This window comes from Rhipicephalus sanguineus, chromosome 10, assembly GCF_013339695.2.
Source record: "Rhipicephalus sanguineus isolate Rsan-2018 chromosome 10, BIME_Rsan_1.4, whole genome shotgun sequence".
Classification (NCBI taxonomy): domain Eukaryota; kingdom Metazoa; phylum Arthropoda; class Arachnida; order Ixodida; family Ixodidae; genus Rhipicephalus; species Rhipicephalus sanguineus.
This window is the reverse complement of record NC_051185.1, coordinates 140596132-140613454: the sequence shown is the minus strand read 5'-3', so window position 1 is coordinate 140613454 and position 17323 is coordinate 140596132. Positions and strand designations below refer to the sequence as shown.

The 17323-nt window shown below is 47.7% G+C and overlaps 1 protein-coding gene across 1 annotated transcript in view; it reads left to right on the top strand.

The window, feature by feature from the left end:
- The window catches only part of LOC119372498 (DNA primase large subunit-like), a 74965-nt gene that overhangs the window by 50020 nt on the left and 7622 nt on the right, over positions 1-17323 (top strand). The window lies entirely within an intron of this gene.

Sequence of the window (17323 nt, the reverse complement as noted above, 5' to 3'; positions counted from 1 at the left end):
TTTAAAATCTAAAAACCTTATCGCATTCTCTGACGTCCGTATTCACAAAAACGCCTTACGCTGAAAAAGCTTTTCGTGAAATATTTCAGCCAATATTAAGATACTCGACATATTTCATTAGCGAAGCCGGCCAGCCAATGGCAAAGTGCATGCGCACTACAAACGAGAAGCATTGTGAATTCGACCAGTTCTTCACATTTTAGCAACCTAGGGAAAAACTGAAACGCCTGTGAATATTACTAGTACCTGTACTCAAGCCTACTTGCCATGTGCAGTCCTTGCACAACCTGAATTGCTAAACCTGACTTTTCACGCAGGCATCAGAAAGCGTGCGAGTTATGAATTCGCGTAAGTTTTCGCGATGACCAGCGCACATGCACAAATGTGCGACGAGTAGGCTGTTTGATATAAGCGCATACCTGCCAAGTCTCCCGGATTACCCGGGAGACTCCCGGATTTTGAACGTTTCTCCCGGTTGTACGGGTCATAGAGAAATCTTCCGGAAATCCAGTTTTGCCCCGCGCGTCCAGTGCTTTGTCTGGCCACATGAGCAAAGTTGTCTGGCCACGTAGTAAAAAGGATTCTTCTTCTTTTTAACGATGGTAAAGGTTAAACTCAGTTTCATTGCGCATGAAGTAGCTGTGCACTTTGCGCCGCAGTCCAGCCCTTAAAAGGGTAGCCGATGTCTGCCGAGATAGCGCGTTCGCCAGCGCTCGCGACCGTCCCCGTCTCAACGGCGCCCCTTATGGTCCCTTGCCCGGCGAAATAACTGGTAAGCAAGCGACGACAGGCCTCGCACGCGGAGCGATGTTATCGCATGTGCCCTTCGCGCGACGGTGACGGCCGGGTCGTTTCATCTCTGCTTCAACCGCGTTGGTCCCTAGCGCTAGCGCTCATTTACTCGCACGTGAAACACGATGCGTAAGCGATGTTATCGGTTTGGACTCTGTACAGATCAGCGGCGACCGCAAAATCCCGCTGACAGTTAATTGCTATCGCAGTACACCCCCCCCCCACCCCGCGGTCGCCATACTTTATACCCCCTCCTCCCGCGGTCGAAATATTTTATACCCCCCCCCCCCCGTTAAGTAAATCTCCCGGATTCTGTTTCTCCAAACTTGGCAGGTATGTAAGCGAAAACGGTATGGTTTTCGAACTGTCGTCTGCATATATTCTTCAACCTACGGGCACTCAAGTCCTCCAGGCAAGAGGGCATCCTGCGGAAAGGTGTTCATGCGCAGTTACACACAACAAAGGAGTATGTCCCTCCCCTGATAGCAGGGCTTAAATTCAGGGGGGCCTGGCCCCCCCTTTTGTTCTTTAAAGGGGTATTCAGACGGGGGAGAAATGCTCGGGGGATAAAGGCGGAGCCTAGTGACGTCAGCTCGCGAGGAGAAGTCTCCACAAATGCCCCCCCACTCACACGGACGAGGCGAACGGAGGGGGAGACCAGTTTTACTAGACTACTCTGGTGGCTTGCACCATCCGTTTGACGAGCTGCTGACGACGAGCTGAGCTGCGGACTGTACACCCGCTGCGGCTCTTTGCAGGAGCAAGTGCAACAATGCGGCCAAACAAGAGCTCGAAATTTCGCTATATCCCCCACCGCCGGGGGATTGTTTTTCCGTTCGGGGAAAAGGCCCCCGTCTCCCCCGAGGAGGCGCGGGGGGGGGGGGGGGTCACGCCCACTCGCTAATCTGTGATGTCGTGGTCACGTGATCCGCAATCTCCGTCTCCCCCGAGCATTTCTCCCCCGTCTGAATACCCCTTAAGGAGGGGCTCCTTCCCCCGCCCCCTCCTCGGCAGGTCAACTGTAGCACTGCGGCACCAATTTGACAAGCGCTGGAGTTGATTTTTTCGGCAGTATAGTGCTTTCTGCGGGGAAACTAACTACAATTTTCCGAATAATGATGTAATCGCCATTATACGGTTGATGGGGCATCAGCAAAAAAAAAATGGTATCATCGTATCGATGAATGCAATTCCCCGAGACACTGTACATCACGGGTCACCACCGTATTCGACTCAGCTTCTTGGCACAGATACCGCACTGTTTTCTCGAGACATCCGAGTGTGAAGTTACCTGCTCGTCAATCAGTGAAGGCTCGCCTTGCTCTCTTTAGGTTACCAGTCAGTTTTCAATCGTTCAGTTGTACATTAAAAGTCTGGTGTAATGTCAAAGACGCATGCATTCTGCCTACCTTTTTGGAGGTTCTCAATTCAGTGAGTCAACTAATCCGTGCTATTTTTGAAAAGTTGTTTCCAAAATTCCAAATTTGTTTAGTGCTTCATGATTGTATTGGCACAATAAATAAATGTCCGATATTCACTCGGTATACATACATACATACATACATACATACATACATACATACATACATACATACATACATACATACATACATACATACATACATGTCTTTGCCCTATGAGCCCCCCCCCTGCTCCCATGAAGGGAGACCTTTAAGCCCTGCCTGTAAGTTCCATTGCGGGAAAAGCAGATTAACGAAAGATTTCAAGGAAGGCTCCCTGGGGGCCGCCATTATCCCCTCTGGGGCAGGGGAACCCAAGCCGCTTGCGTACGCACACACTGGCGCTCCTTTGTACCGTTTGCACTTCCAGCCGCACCAAAAAATTGAGAATACAAGGGAACGCAAGGGCTTACCTGCGTAAGCCGTTTTATGGCCTTGGCTAAAGTCCCTAGATTTTATTCTGAGTGAGTGAAAAGTATCGCGATTTTAATCGCGCCGACAGAACACATCGGCGGTGGCGGGGCGTCCCGATCGGCGCCAACTGATCGCCGCACCAACGAACATCGCCGCATCAACGTCACCTGTTCATGTGTCTTGCTCTGTACCAATGCCGTGAGGAAACAGAAGTAGCACAGGAGCCTACGAGCATCGCGCACCAACGTCGCCTCTTTAGGTGTCTTGATCTGTACCAATGACGTCAGGAAACAGAAGTAGCACAAGAGCCTACGAACATCGCCGCACCAACGTCGCCTCTTTAGGTGTCTTGATCTGTACCAATGACGTCAGGAAACAGAAGTAGCACAAGAGCCTACGTACATCGCTGCACCAACGCCACCTCTTTATGTGTCTTGCTCTGTACCAATGCCGTGAGGAAACAGAAGTAGCACAGGAGCCTACGAGCATCGCGCACCAACGTCATCTCTTTATGTGTCTTGCTCTGTACCCATGCCGTGAGGAAACAGAAGTAGTACAGGAGCCTACGAGCATCGCGCACCAACGTCACCTCTTTAGGTGTCTTGATCTGTACCAATGACGTCAGGAAACAGAAGTAGCACAAGAGCCTACGAACATCGCCGCACTAACGTCGCCTCTTTAGGTGTCTTGATCTGTACCAATGACGTCAGGAAACAGAAGTAGCACAAGAGCCTACGTACATCGCAGCACCAACGCCACCTCTTTATGTGTCTTGCTCTGTACCAATGCCGTGAGGAAACAGAAGTAGCACAGGAGCCTACGAGCATCGCGCACCAACGTCACCTCTTTATGTGTCTTGCTCTGTACCCATGCCGTGAGGAAACAGAAGTAGCACAGGAGCCTACGAGCATCGCGCACCAACGTCACCTCTTTATGTGCCTTGCTCTGTACCCATGCCGTGAGGAAACAGAAGTAGCACAGGAGCCTACGAGCATCGCGCACCAACGTCACCTCTTTATGTGTCTTGCTCTGTACCCATGCCGTGAGGAAACAGAAGTAGTACAGGAGCCTACGAACATCGCCGCACCAACGTCGCCTCTTTAGGTGTCTTGATCTGTACCAATGACGTCAGGAAACAGAAGTAGCACAAGAGCCTACGAACATCGCCGCACCAACGTCGCCTCTTTAGGTGTCTTGATCTGTACCAATGACGTCAGGAAACAGAAGTAGCACAAGAGCCTACGTACATCGCTGCACCAACGCCACCTCTTTATGTGTCTTGCTCTGTACCAATGCCGTGAGGAAACAGAAGTAGCACAGGAGCCTACGAGCATCGCGCACCAACGTCACCTCTTTATATGTCTTGCTCTGTACCCATGCCGTGAGGAAACAGAAGTAGTACAGGAGCCTACGAGCATCGCGCACCAACGTCACCTCTTTAGGCGTCTTGCTCTGTACGACTTTTCGCAATGATCCAGCGCACATGCACAAATGTGCGACGAGTAGGCTGTTTGATATAAACGAAAACGGTATGGTTTCGAACTGTCGTCTGCATATATTCTTCAGCCTACGGGCACTCAAGTCCTCCAGGCAAGGGGACATCCTCCGGAAAGGTGTTCATGCGCAGTGACACACAACAAAGGAGCTTGTTCCTCCCCTGAAAGCAGGCCTTAATGTCAGGGGGGCCTGGACCCCTCTTCTGTTCTTGAAGGAGGGGCTCCTTCCCCCGCCGCCTCCTCGGCAGGTCAACTGTAGCACTGCGGCACCAATTTGACAAGCGCTGGAGTTGTTTTTTTCGGCAGTAGTGCTTTGTGCTGGGAAACTCTAACTGTACAATTTTCCGAATAATGATGTAATTGCCATTATACGGTTGATGGGGCATCAGCAAAAGAAAATGGTATCGTCGTATCGATGAATGCAATTCCCCGAGACACTGTACATCACGAGTCACCACCGTATTCGATTAAGCATCTTGGCACAGATACCGCACTGTTTTTCTCGAGACATCCGAGTGTGAAGTTACCTGCTCGTCAATCAGTGAAGGCTCGCCTTGCTCTCTTTAGGTTACCTGTCAGTTTTCAATCGTTCAGTTGTACATTAAAAGTCTGGTGTAATGCCAAAGACGCATGTATTCTGCCTACCGTTTTGGGCTAGTGGGTGTGAAAATATAGCAGTGTCGTGCCTGAGGTTCTCAATTCAGTGAGTCAACTAATCCATGCTATCTTTGAAAAGTTCTTTCCAAAATTTCAAATTTGTTTAGTGCTTCATGATTGTATCGGCACAATAAATGTCCGATATTCACTCGGTATACATACATACATACATACATACATACATACATACATACATACATACATACATACATACATACATACATACATACATACATACATACATACATACATACATACATACATCAGTGATTCCACTCCTGCGCCAACTGCGCCAAAGTCTCGCGTTTGAGGGCGTCTATCACCGGCAATCGCACCGCCGGCGCGTCAGAACATGTGCAGCTTGATCATGGGGTTGCCAAAGTCGCATTCATGGACCAAGAATTATTCCGCTGAATAAAAAAGAGCGCTCGCGCGTCCGTCCCGAATAAGCCACGATGCCATGCACGGTGCCGACGTAGCTTCTGTTCTGCAAGTCGGCTCGACAGCAAAACGCACTCTCCGCAGAGGCTCTTGACGTCTAGGCCTATCGGTAGCGAGAAAGTGCGACGGCGATTCATCGGCGGACGTCGTCTGTTCCAGAAACGCTGCTGATAGCTCGTCTCAAGCGTCGCACGGCACGCAAGGAAAGCAATGTTCAGTAATAACTACATGAGTGCCGCTAAAATGTCTGTCACTTCTGTTTCCGGACATCGCGGAATGAAATCTGGGATCGCTCGCAGTAGATATATGGGACAATATCGAATTTTCCTTGCTTCGCGTTTATGGAAGAGCACGCGAACGGTGGAAACGCGTTGACACTTTTCCTCAGATATACTTTATCCATGGATCTTTATCCAGAACAGCTTTTTCGTAATTCCTTCCGCCAGCACGTCTGAGTTTGTAATCACTCTGCGGTAAATACCCCCTAAAAGGTCCTGCCCTTTCGAGCTCACGTGCTAGGGTTCCAATTCGAATTTTTTGCTTGCTTTTTTAAAAATGTCATCTCATTAGTAAAATCATATCTCCTGGTCGGAGCAGCCGCAAATGCGCAGCTGTCATTAGCGGGCCCGTCGCTGACGGCCCACAGTGAAGCGGCTACGCCATGTTACACGTCCGCCCCTTGCTTTCGGGGGTCAATAGCTAACGGTTAAAAAAACGAAGTTTCGCTAAGAGCGAAGAAATGAATGCGATACCAAAAAATTGTATTGTGAAACGAAGTAAGACTAGCAGCTAACTCTTTTGGATCCGATCTCGCGTAACTCAACAAAGCGCTGGTTTAAGGGAATATGGCCCCTCCAGGAACCGAAGCGTTTTCTTGCTCCGAGTTTTCTAAACGCGAAGCGTTGAGAGCACAGCAAGTTTACGAGCCGTCTCCTGATGCCTCGAGATAGCGCGCGCGCAAGCGACTGCGCCCTTCGAACGATGCGGTCCACCCCCCCTGCCGCTCCGCTGGCGTCCCGTCATGCTCCTTACGAAAGACGGGCGGGGCGTTTCCTCTCTGTTTGATGAGCAATCGACGGCAGGCCCGCACGCGGGAAGATGTTATCTCATGCGCTGTTCGTGCGGCGGAGACAGACGGCCGGCTAGTTTAATCTCCGCTTCAGCCGCGTTCGTTGTCAGCGCTCGCGAGCTTTTACCCGCGACTAGAATGCGCGTGGTGATGTTATTAATTTGGACTTTATACGGAAAATTACGGCAACGGCGACGGCAAAAATCCGCCGAGAGTGTCCATATAATTGCTATCGCAAGGGTCAATGTACGGGGCAGATTCCCCCCCCCCCCTTAGGTGATTAGGGTGGGCGCCCCCCCTGTGCGCACGCCTATGCTCCTGAGATGATTTTTTCCATGAGATTTGCAATGAATCGAAATATTTCTAGCCTTCATAAGAGCCCCATAATAATACTCAGGTGCTTGAATGTTAATGCAATATGCTTCTGTATTGCACTCCAGAATATAAAATTCGCAGCTCCAAAGTGCTCCCAGATGCAAAATTATCTGCTCCAAAGTGCTCCAAGATGAAAATTTTGCTGCTCCAAAGTGCTCCAAAACGGAAATTTTGCTGCTCCAAAAATTGCTCCAAATCAGAAGTCCTCGATAGCATCACTGCAAATGCGCAGCTGTCAGTAGCGGGCCCGTCGCTCACGGCCCACAGTGAAGCGGCTACGCCATGTTACACGTCCGCCCCTCACTTTCGAGGGTCATTAGCTCACGGTTAAAAGAACTCAGTTATGAATGTGATACCAACAAATTGTATTGTTATACGAAGTAAGGCTAGCTAACTCTTTTGGATCCGATCTCGCGTAACTCAACAAAACGCTGGTTTAAGGGAATATGGCCGCTCCAGGAACCGAAGCGTTTTCGTGTTCTGAGTTCTCTAAACGCGAAGTAAGCGTTGAGAGCACAGCAAGTTTACGAACCGTCTCCTGATGCCTCACGCAAGCGACTGCGCCCTTCGAACGATGCGGTCCCCCCCCCTCGCTCCCCTGGCGTCCCTTCGTGCTCCTTACGAAAGACGGGCGGGGCGTTTCCTCTCTGATGAGCAATCGACGGCAGGCCCGCACGCGGGAAGATGTTATCTCATGCGCTCTCCGTGCGACGGAGACAGACGGCCGGCTAGTGTAATCTCCGCTTCAGCCGCGTTCGTCGCCAGCGCTCGCGAGCTTTTATCCGCGGCTAGAATGCGCGTGGTGATGTTATTCATTTGGACTTTATACGGAAAATTACGGCGGCGGCAAAAATCCGCCGAGAGTGTCCACATCATTGCTATCACAATAAAAATTTAAAAAAAAATGAGGAGCCATTTCACTCTGTGAAGTGGATGATAAGCGAAACTGTTTCGCGCATGGCACAGAGGTGACATGGTGGAGGACAGTTTGGTATGTAAGGCCAGGTTGTTAACGGCCAGGCTGTTAACGTTGAATTTGCAATATTAATGCGAAAGCCTTAGATGCTTTACCAAACACGAAAATTGACCGTTGGCGGCGTCAATCGATTGATGCAAAAAATAATCATGTGATGACGTCATCAACACGTCATAGATCGTCAAAACTTGTGACGTCATCATGGCGTCATATATCGTGACGTCACGTGATGACGTCGTCACATGACATCGTCACTTTACACTGCTTCTGTGATCGGTGCACCGATCATGGAGCTAGCGCAAAACCAGGTGAGGTGCACAAAGCTTGCAGAGAGGAAGGGGGAGGATCTACCCGTCGATCGAGAAGAAAAAGATCCTAACTTTCGCCTTGGCGTTTTCTTAGGGGAATGCATTAGGGACAGTGAGGATCTTTGCCATTGAGGCACTGCTGTATGTACATCACGGCGTTTGTCTACCACATCTGCTGATAACCACATAGGTGTATTTAGAGTGTTATATCATAAAGTACAATTTTATTGATCCCGTATTCTATTTGTTTGTTAGTGTCGAAAATAATTGCCGAAGAGGTCAATCCAGAACACTCAACTGCATGAGCCCTTATTTTTTCATTAGCGAGTGAAGTATGGAGTTCCCCTGAGATGATTTTTTCCATGAGATTTTCAATGAATCGAAATATTTCTAGCCTTCATAAGAGCCCCATAATAATATTCAGGGGCTTGAATGTTAATGCAATATGCTTCTGTAATGCACTCCAGGATGTAAAATTTGCTGCTCCAGAGTTCTCCCAGATGCAAAATTATCTGCTCCAAAGTGCTCCAAGATGAAAATTTTTGCTGCTCCATAGTGCTCCAAAATGGAAATTTTGCTGCTCCAAAAATTGCTCCAAATCAGAAGTCCTCGGTAGCATCACTGATACATACATACATACATACATACATACATACATACATACATACATACATACATACATACATACATACATACATACATACATACATACATACATACATTCATACATACATACATACATACATACATACATAAGGTACATACGTCTTTCCCTATGAGCCCCCCCTCCTCCCCGCTCCCTTGAAGGGAGACCTCTAAGCCCTGCCTGAAAGTTCCATTGCGGGAAAAGGAGATTAACGAAAGATTTCAAGGAAGGCTCCCTGGGGGCCGCCATTATCCCCTCTGGGGCAGGGGACCCCAAGCCGCTTGCGTACGCACACACTCGCGCTCCTTTGTACCGTTTGCACTTCCAGCCGCACTGAAAAATTGAGAATACAAGGGAACGCAAGGGCTTACCTACGTAAGCCGTTTTATGGCCTTGGCTAAGGTCCCTAGATTTTTTTCTGAGTGAGTGAAAAGTCTCGGGACTTTAATCGCGCCGACAGAACACATCGGCGGCGGCGGGGCGTCCCGATCGGCACCAACTGATCGCCTTGCACGCGATCGCCTTGTGTGTTTCAAACTGAACTACCTTGCGATTGTTCAGTTCGAAAATTTCTTACGGCAGAGCTGTTATTCGTTATGCCGCGTGGCGTGACCTGAAAACTATCATCATGAACCGGCACGCGATCTCTTCATCCGGGTTCGAATCGCAGCTGTAGATGGTGGGTTTTCATTCTTAGTGTCACCTTATTTAGCTGTATTGGTTTTCCTTTGTTTCTTAATACTAGCTTCTGTTTCTACGTATTGCTACAAAAAGCAACGTAAAATGTTAAATTTCGTTTCGAGTCTCATATTCACGAAAATCGCGGAGGCCATACTATACGTTTTTGTTGAACCCCGTGCGGTGGCGCTGCACGTAACTACGCTCATGAAATGATTTAGTGTAATGAAAGAATTTAATGTAACGAAGTCTCGATTGATGGTATTCAATGATCCCTATGATCAGACGGTGTCAATACAAGACCAAGAAATACCGAGGGTAGGGTGGCTAGAATGGGGACCCATTCCCCATTCTTACCGAGGGTAAGCGAATACAAGTACCTCGGAGTATCGGTAAATGAGAGTGACAAATACATGGAGGTACAGCAAAAAGCCTCGGCAGCAAAAGGAAAGAGGAATGCTGCAATAATGAAGCACAGAGCGTTGTGGAGATACAATATGTACGAGGTGCTTCGAGGTCTGTGGAAAGGTGTAATGGTTCCGGGGCTTACTTTTGGGAAGTCAGTGCTGTGCATGAGGGCAGAGGTGCAATCGGGAGTGGATGTAAATGAAAGGACTGTGGGACGCCTCGCGTTGGGTGCTCACGGGAAGACGACAAATGAGGCTGTAAAGGGCGATATGGGATGGACAGGTTTTGAGGCGAGGGAAGCTCAGAGCAAAATAAGGTTCGAAGAAAGGCTAAGGAATAGGAAAGAGAGTAGATGGGCAGAGAAGGTGTTCCGTTATTTGTATAGGAAGAGTGTGGACACACAGTGGAGAAAAAGAACTAGGAGGCCCACTAGTAAATATACAGCTAGTCAAGAGAGGCGGAGAGGATTTACTGGACGGCAGCTATGGAGAAAAAACCGAATTTGAGTAACTATACCGAAAGGGCAAAAATGAAATAAGGAGGGAGGCATTTTACGATAATTCAACGGGAAGCGCTTTACTGTTTGAAGCGAGATCGGGTTGCCTTAGAACACGTAGTTATAAAGCGAGATTCAGTAAAGAAGAAGAACAATGCACGTGCTGCGGGGAAGATAAGGAAACGGCGGGGAATGTTCTGATTGAATGCAGAGATATCCACCCAGGTGTACGTTTGGGCACGAACCTACATGAAGCCTCGGGTTTTAGGGACAACAATGAAAAGCTGAACACACCCGCGATTGAAATAAGAGACGGTTAGAGTACTGGTGGCAGAAAATTAGAGAGAAAGGACAAAGATAAATATGAAAAAAAATGAGGACATTCTGCCGTAAAGGGCAGAGAACTCGGCTGAGAATTAACTTTTTTTTTCCTGTAGTAAGACAGATTTAATTGAAGTAGAGTCATTAGGCGAACATTAAGGAAAATAAAAAAGCGAAACATTTTTTTTTTTAATCCAGCCTGGTGGCACACTCGTTACCGCCCCGTTATAAAGGGAACGCTCATAGCATCCATCCATCCATCCTCACTGTCAAATTTCTTCTATTTTACTTCACATTCTGCGTTACTTTGTGAAGCAACACGTAGCAACTGAAGCTAGTTTTAAGGAACAAAGGAAAAGCAATACAGCTATAAAAGGTGACACTCAGAATAAAAACCCATCATCCATAGCTGCGATTCGAACCCGGGCCATTTGAGTGGCAAGCGGGCATTCCACCCCTGCACCACTTCGGTGGAGCCGCGCGCCACTCTTAAACGACGACACATTGCAGACTGCCTATCGCAGCGCCACAAGCGGGTTGACCCTGTTTGGGCTTCACTTTCGAAGCTCGTTCCGAGCACCCCCCTGTTCTAGTACACTCTAACGGTGCGGAGAGGCCGTGGAAACGTCCCAGTATCTTGCGCGAGCACGCGACGTACAATACGAACCGAAAGTAGCTTTCAAATACGTACTGTAATTACTTTTAAAGACGATAGTCTTTCTTGGGGAACTTAAACGCAGAAATTTTGGTCTGTCTTTCTGTCTGTCCTTCTGTCTGTCTTTCTGTTTGTCGGCACGTCCCTCGATTCAGCCACTCGGCCAAAGTTGAACCACTTGCCCAAGGGCCAGCCATCGTGAACGGCTGACTAGGTTCATACTTGTGTACATTGTTGATCAAAAAGCAAACATTACGCATATCTGAGGCGCAACATCACTAGGTAAGTATTAGGCGGTGTGTTCCTTTAACAGAAAATACATAGATACGCAATTTTAAAGACCTTGATGGTATGCGTTTAACGTTGAGACAGTAACGCGTTTATTAAAAGATTGCCACAGCTGAAGCGATCAGCGGTCCAAGCCGAGCAAGCGCGAGCGCCAACAACAACCGTCTTCGTCTTCTTCTTTCGCAGGCGTTCTTGTCTGCGCCCTACCATGTTACGAATCACTCCCCCGCGGAAAAGGAGCTGGCGACCTAAGGAACAGGTACAACTGGTGGGTCATAATGCGGCTTCAGTCGATCGACGTGAAGTCTCGCGGCCGCGACGACGGCGGTCCGTAGATGATTGAACAGGCTCAATCATATAGTTAACTGGGGATGCTTGACGTAGGACGCGGTAGGGGCCTTAGGGACGCGGTAGGGACGCGGTAGGGGCCTTCGTACTTAGGCAGTAGCTTTGTGGAAAGGCCAGGAGCGGAGAAGGGAACACGAAGCCACACACATCTATAAACGTTGGCCACACCAACGTTCCAGGCGAATACGACTGAGGAGGCAGGTTTTCGTCGTGACGGTCCTTCTGGCCCTACTCGCCCTACAATGTTACAACCCTAGTTTCTTAAGGTGCGCTGAAAATGCGACTGCGCTGAAACTTGTCTTCCTCCGTGCCCTCTGCACAAGCTCATGTTGTGTTTCGGTTTCGGTTCAGCATTGCATTGTACGAATGACAGGGGGCGCCGCTCTGGCATTCCTGTTTTACCCAGGCGACGTGTATGTAAGAGAGTTTGTGGAGAGTACTCATTGAGTGCGGACGTTTCTTCTCCTTCGGCGCATCGCGCCAAACAGCGTGTTCGGCCTGGCCGGCGTCCCCACCGGTCGCGTTGGTCACCGCCGGTCTTCGCCTGCCGCTGCGCCTGGACTACCAGCCCGCAACACAGCACTCGTGTTTCCCGACGTATTGCCAGATGGCGTCCATATCTCACGCAGCGCCTCTTCTATCGTCTTTAGACGACATTTGCAGCGAAGCACGCAGATACGCGGCGAATTTTTTCAGGGTGCACTCACGCTTCGCAGTACATTTTATTGTATTTATTTATTTTTTATTTATTTACAGAATACTGCGGTCGAGAGACCAAGCAGGGGGGCATAAAAAGTAATTCACAATGTAACTTCAATAAAAAGGAAGTTCAAGAAATAAAAACATGTTAAGGCAGTAGAACACAGGATAACAATTCAACAAAGTAAAATGGCAGCAAGAAAATGCAAATCGCAACTAGAGAATGCAAATCAAATACAACGTGAGGCACTCTTGAGATCTTGAGTTGTACGGTTAAAAACAGAAAGATACATAGTTTTCAAAGTCAGGATTTTCATTATCACAGAATGCCTCAAAAGGTAATGCGTTCCAATCATTGATGGTCCGAGGAAAGAACGAGTTCATGAAAAGATTAGTACGTGCGAAGTAAGGTTCGAGATTGTAAGTATGTGTATGGCGAGTTTGTCTTGAAATTCAACTTCTTATATAGGTTTCTGGACTAATGTTAAATTTACGAAAATAAAGTGAGTGTAGAAATTTCAGCCGGGCAACTGCTCTTCGGTATTGTAAAGTAGGGATGTTATTTATGGTTATGGCCATGATCGTTGTTGGTGAGTCATTTCTGTGGTAAGCATTAAAGATAAAGCGAACCGCCTTTCTCTGCACCATCTCAAGCTTCTTAATATCTTTCTTTAGATGTGGGTCCCAAACGACGCTAGCGTAATCTAACCTTGGTCTTATAAAAGCATTGTAGGCCAGCAGTTTGATTTCTGAGGGCGCTGTTTTTAATTTATGTCTAAAAAAACGAGCTTTCTAAAAGCAGATGAGCATGTTTTATTAATGTGACGACCATGTTAGGCGGCTTGTAATTGTGACACCTTAATATTTATATTCGTCGACCTCAGTCGAAGGACAGTTGTTAAGAGAATACATATATTAAGACGGTGGTTCTTATTTGCTATATGCATGACAACTGATTTATCACTTTAATTTCATTGACCAGTCTTCACACCACTTAAAAATGGCACACAGGTTGGATTGCAGGCATTTCTGGTCATTCGAAGCAGTAATTGTTTTAAAAAGTATGCAGTCATCTGCAAAAAGCTTTATATATACTTGTGATGTGTCTATTGATTTAACAATGTCATTTATATTCACTAAAAAGAGAATAGGTCCCAAAATACTGCCTTGAGGAACTGCGGATGATACTGGTAGAATACCAGACATGCAGCCATTTACTTTAACATACTGCTTGCGATTGTGAAGGTAAGAACGGATCCAGTCAATGAGGTTAACAGGTAGGCCTAGCATATGTATTTTCGAAATGAGGTTGCTGTGAGTGACAAGATCGAAGGCATTACTGAAATCTAAAAAAAAAAGCATCAATTTGATTCTCCGTATCAAGCGACGACGTGAACTCATGAAATGTTGTGACTACTTGCGTTGTGGTCAATAATATTTTTCTAAATCCGTACTGTAACGGCGACAGCAGGCTGTTTTCTTCAAAAAATGTGATGTAATGTGTGACTATGTGTTCTAATAGCTCACGTGACGTACACGTTAAGGAAATAGGCCTGCAGTTCGCAATGTTTAGACGATCCCCTTTCTTAAATACTGGTACTACACGTGCCGTGCGCCAATCATCAGGGATGAAGGAATTTTCGAAGGAGAGACGAAAACGTTTGTTAGAATGTGGGCAACGGGTTCGGCATACCTACGCATGAATGTGTTAGGGATATTATCTGGACCAGCTGAAGATTTACTTTTCAGGTTAAGCAGCAAAGAAATTATGGAATGAAAGGCCAGGCTCTTGAGCGCTTGGCCTTTCATTTAATAATAATAATATCTGGGGTTTAACGTCCCAAAACCACTATATGATTATGAGAGACGCCGGCCTTTCATTTGACGCAAGAGAAAAAACAATGGAAGATTTTCGGGTCAGTACCCCTTTAAGCATGGGAAAACCCCGTCTGGCGTTAGAGTTGGACGATGGGCCCGACGACGGGGGCCAGCTACCAATGCCGAGACCCGCCAGACCCGAGTCCCAACAATTGGTGGCAGCGGTGGGATTCTGCTAACCACGGTTCCCAACAGCAGGTAGTAAGTATGGAGGCAGGTAGGCAGGCAAGTAGGTAGGCAGATAGGGAGGGAAGGTAGGTAGGCAGGCAGGTGGGTAAGGAAGCAGATAGGCAGGGAGGGAGGGAGGGAGGGAGGTGGGTAGGTAGGTAGGTAGGTAGGTAGGTAGGTAGGTAGGTAGGTAGGTAGGTAGGTAGGTAGGTAGGTAGGTAGGTAGGTAGGTTGTTAGGGAGGTAGGCAAGTAGATAGGCACGTAAGTAGGCAGGTACGTAGGTAGGCACATAAGTAGCGGATAGGGAAGGAGGTAGGTAGGGAAGGAGGTAAGTAGGTAGGTAGGCAGGCAGGTTGGTAGGTAGGTAGGTAGGTAGGTAGGGAGGGAAGTAGGTAGGCACGTAAGTAGGCAGGTAGGTAAGTAGGTAGGTAGGTAGTCAGTCATCCCGTTTTAATTGAGGGAGGACCGCGGGCCGGTCCCACGTGGGGACGGGAAGGCCAAGCCTCCCGTCCTTATTTATTATTTGATCTATATTTATTTATAGAATACGACAGAGCGATCCCGGCCACGGCGGTCGCATTTCGGTGGAGGCTAAATGCTCGAAGTCCATGTAATGTGTGATGTGATCAGTGCACGTTAGGGAACTCCAGATGGTCTAATTTGCGGTTACATTACGGCGTGCCTCATAATCATATCGTGGTTTCGGCACGTTAAAACCCCAGAAATCATTAGCAATACTGCAGACCCAAATATATGGGCTCAAGCCGGAGGGGCAGAATACGCGACTACTTACACAGTGATACGCCTAAGAACCACAAAATCAATATTATATATGGTTATATTATGACCATATATATTGCATTGATTTTGTGTTTCTAAGTGATAGCTTTATTTTCCTTCATTTATTTGTTATATTATAACAAAGAAATGATGGAAAATAAACCTACGACTTAGAATAAATTGGGGAAGCTACGCACTAGTGGTGCAAAGACTGGAAACAGCGGAGCTGCTGGCCTTCCCCTCTTCCATACCCCTCTCCTCACTCACTCCCTTGCTATATTGTAGTATACATGGCTATGCTATGCTTTACCATTTCCCTTCTTCCTTCACCTGCTCCTCACCCTCACTTTGCTTCCCCATCTTCTTGCTGTAGTATGCTATACATGGCTATACTACGCTTTCTTTCTCTTGTTCTATTCTTTTTATTTCGTTCTCTCTCTTTCTATATGTTTGTTTCCCTCTCTCTGTTTCTCTTTTCCTTCTGTTTCTCGTTCTCTCGCCCATAGCGGCGCAATCACATGGTTCGCATAGAATGCTTGTTCTGCTAGCGTGCTTGGATAGCCGAGTGGTTACGACGCTCGCCTTCGGACCGCGAGTACGCGGGTTCGAATGCCGCCTCGCTAAGAAATATTAGTTCGTTTGATTTATTTTCCCCCTCCTCCTCTCCCCTTCTCTTCTCCTCTCCTCCTACATTCCCCCTCGAAAGCGTTGCTCGGCGACGCGAGATGATATGGCTCGGGGAAGGGGGGGGGGGGGTTCTGCTAACGCCAGACGGGGTTTTCCCATCCTTAAAGGCCAACTCCGGCGATTTTTTGGCCATGTCAAAGTAATGGTCCTTTTATGTTCCTGAGACGCTCCTGTTACGGGCCCGATAGCAGAAATACTCGGCAAATTAGAGAATAACTTTAAATAAGCAAAAAGGTGCAACACCGAAACCGAAACCCAACCGAGTGTACTGTCTACGTATGACGTAGACGTTGTTATGGCACGAGACTAAAAAGCCACCTAAACATCACCCAATGTTAGCAGTGTAAGCATGTTTCATGTTGGCTACCTTGTGCTGCCGAGCAAAACTAGCGCCGTGGTGTACCCAGAAATTCCCTAGTCAAGTTGACGAGAGCAGAGATAGAGAGGCGGAGTTGAAACTTTTTGTTTGAAACTTGATGGCGTGTCTTCTTTAAAGATGTTGTATATCTGTGTTACCTCGCAAGTATGCGCTTAGAAGTGACTGAGATTGCTAAGACTACCAGCAGCCTCAAGTACGACGTCTGTTTGGATGAAGCGCGAAAGACAGGGACAGAAAAGGCGCACATACAACCACACATACTGCGCTACGTGTGGGTGTATGTGTGCCTTTTCTGTCCCAGTCTTTCGCACTGCTCCCTTAAGTTATGTTGAACCAACTAGCCAACAAGTTCACTCTTCAAGGTATCAGTGGTGTTCCGATGTAAGCGCATGGTATAACTCAGTGCGCTCCAGAATGAGGGATTTGCCTTGTTAAGCTTCACCGCTGCACAGTGGCGTTATGCGAAGAAAACTAAACGTCACGCTGTGAAGCTCTAGCCCTTCGTGGCCGAGAAGGGTTCGCTGCCGCAAAGTGGTTGATAAAACATTTACGGCTTCGAAGCAACTGGCGTATTTTCGATTCATAATAATGGATATATCGAATTATTTCGCGATCCCCTTCGAATCCAATGTGTCCGACGGTCGTCAAGTGAGGTGAAACTTGAAGCACTCGAGAGCGTGCTTTGCGTTAAAATGTCTGTGTATGCCCTGCTTTATGTTACCTCGCGAGTGTTCGCTTGAATTTATACAGATTGTTAAGACTATCAGCAGTGCTAAGAAATCCATCATCTGCGCATTTATTATTTGACCTGAAAGGTAGCAGCTGGCGTTTGATGCAGACATCCGTAGCGGCGCCTCGTCGCAATTGTGCAGAAAGTTCCCTATGCGAGCACGCTTCAGACCA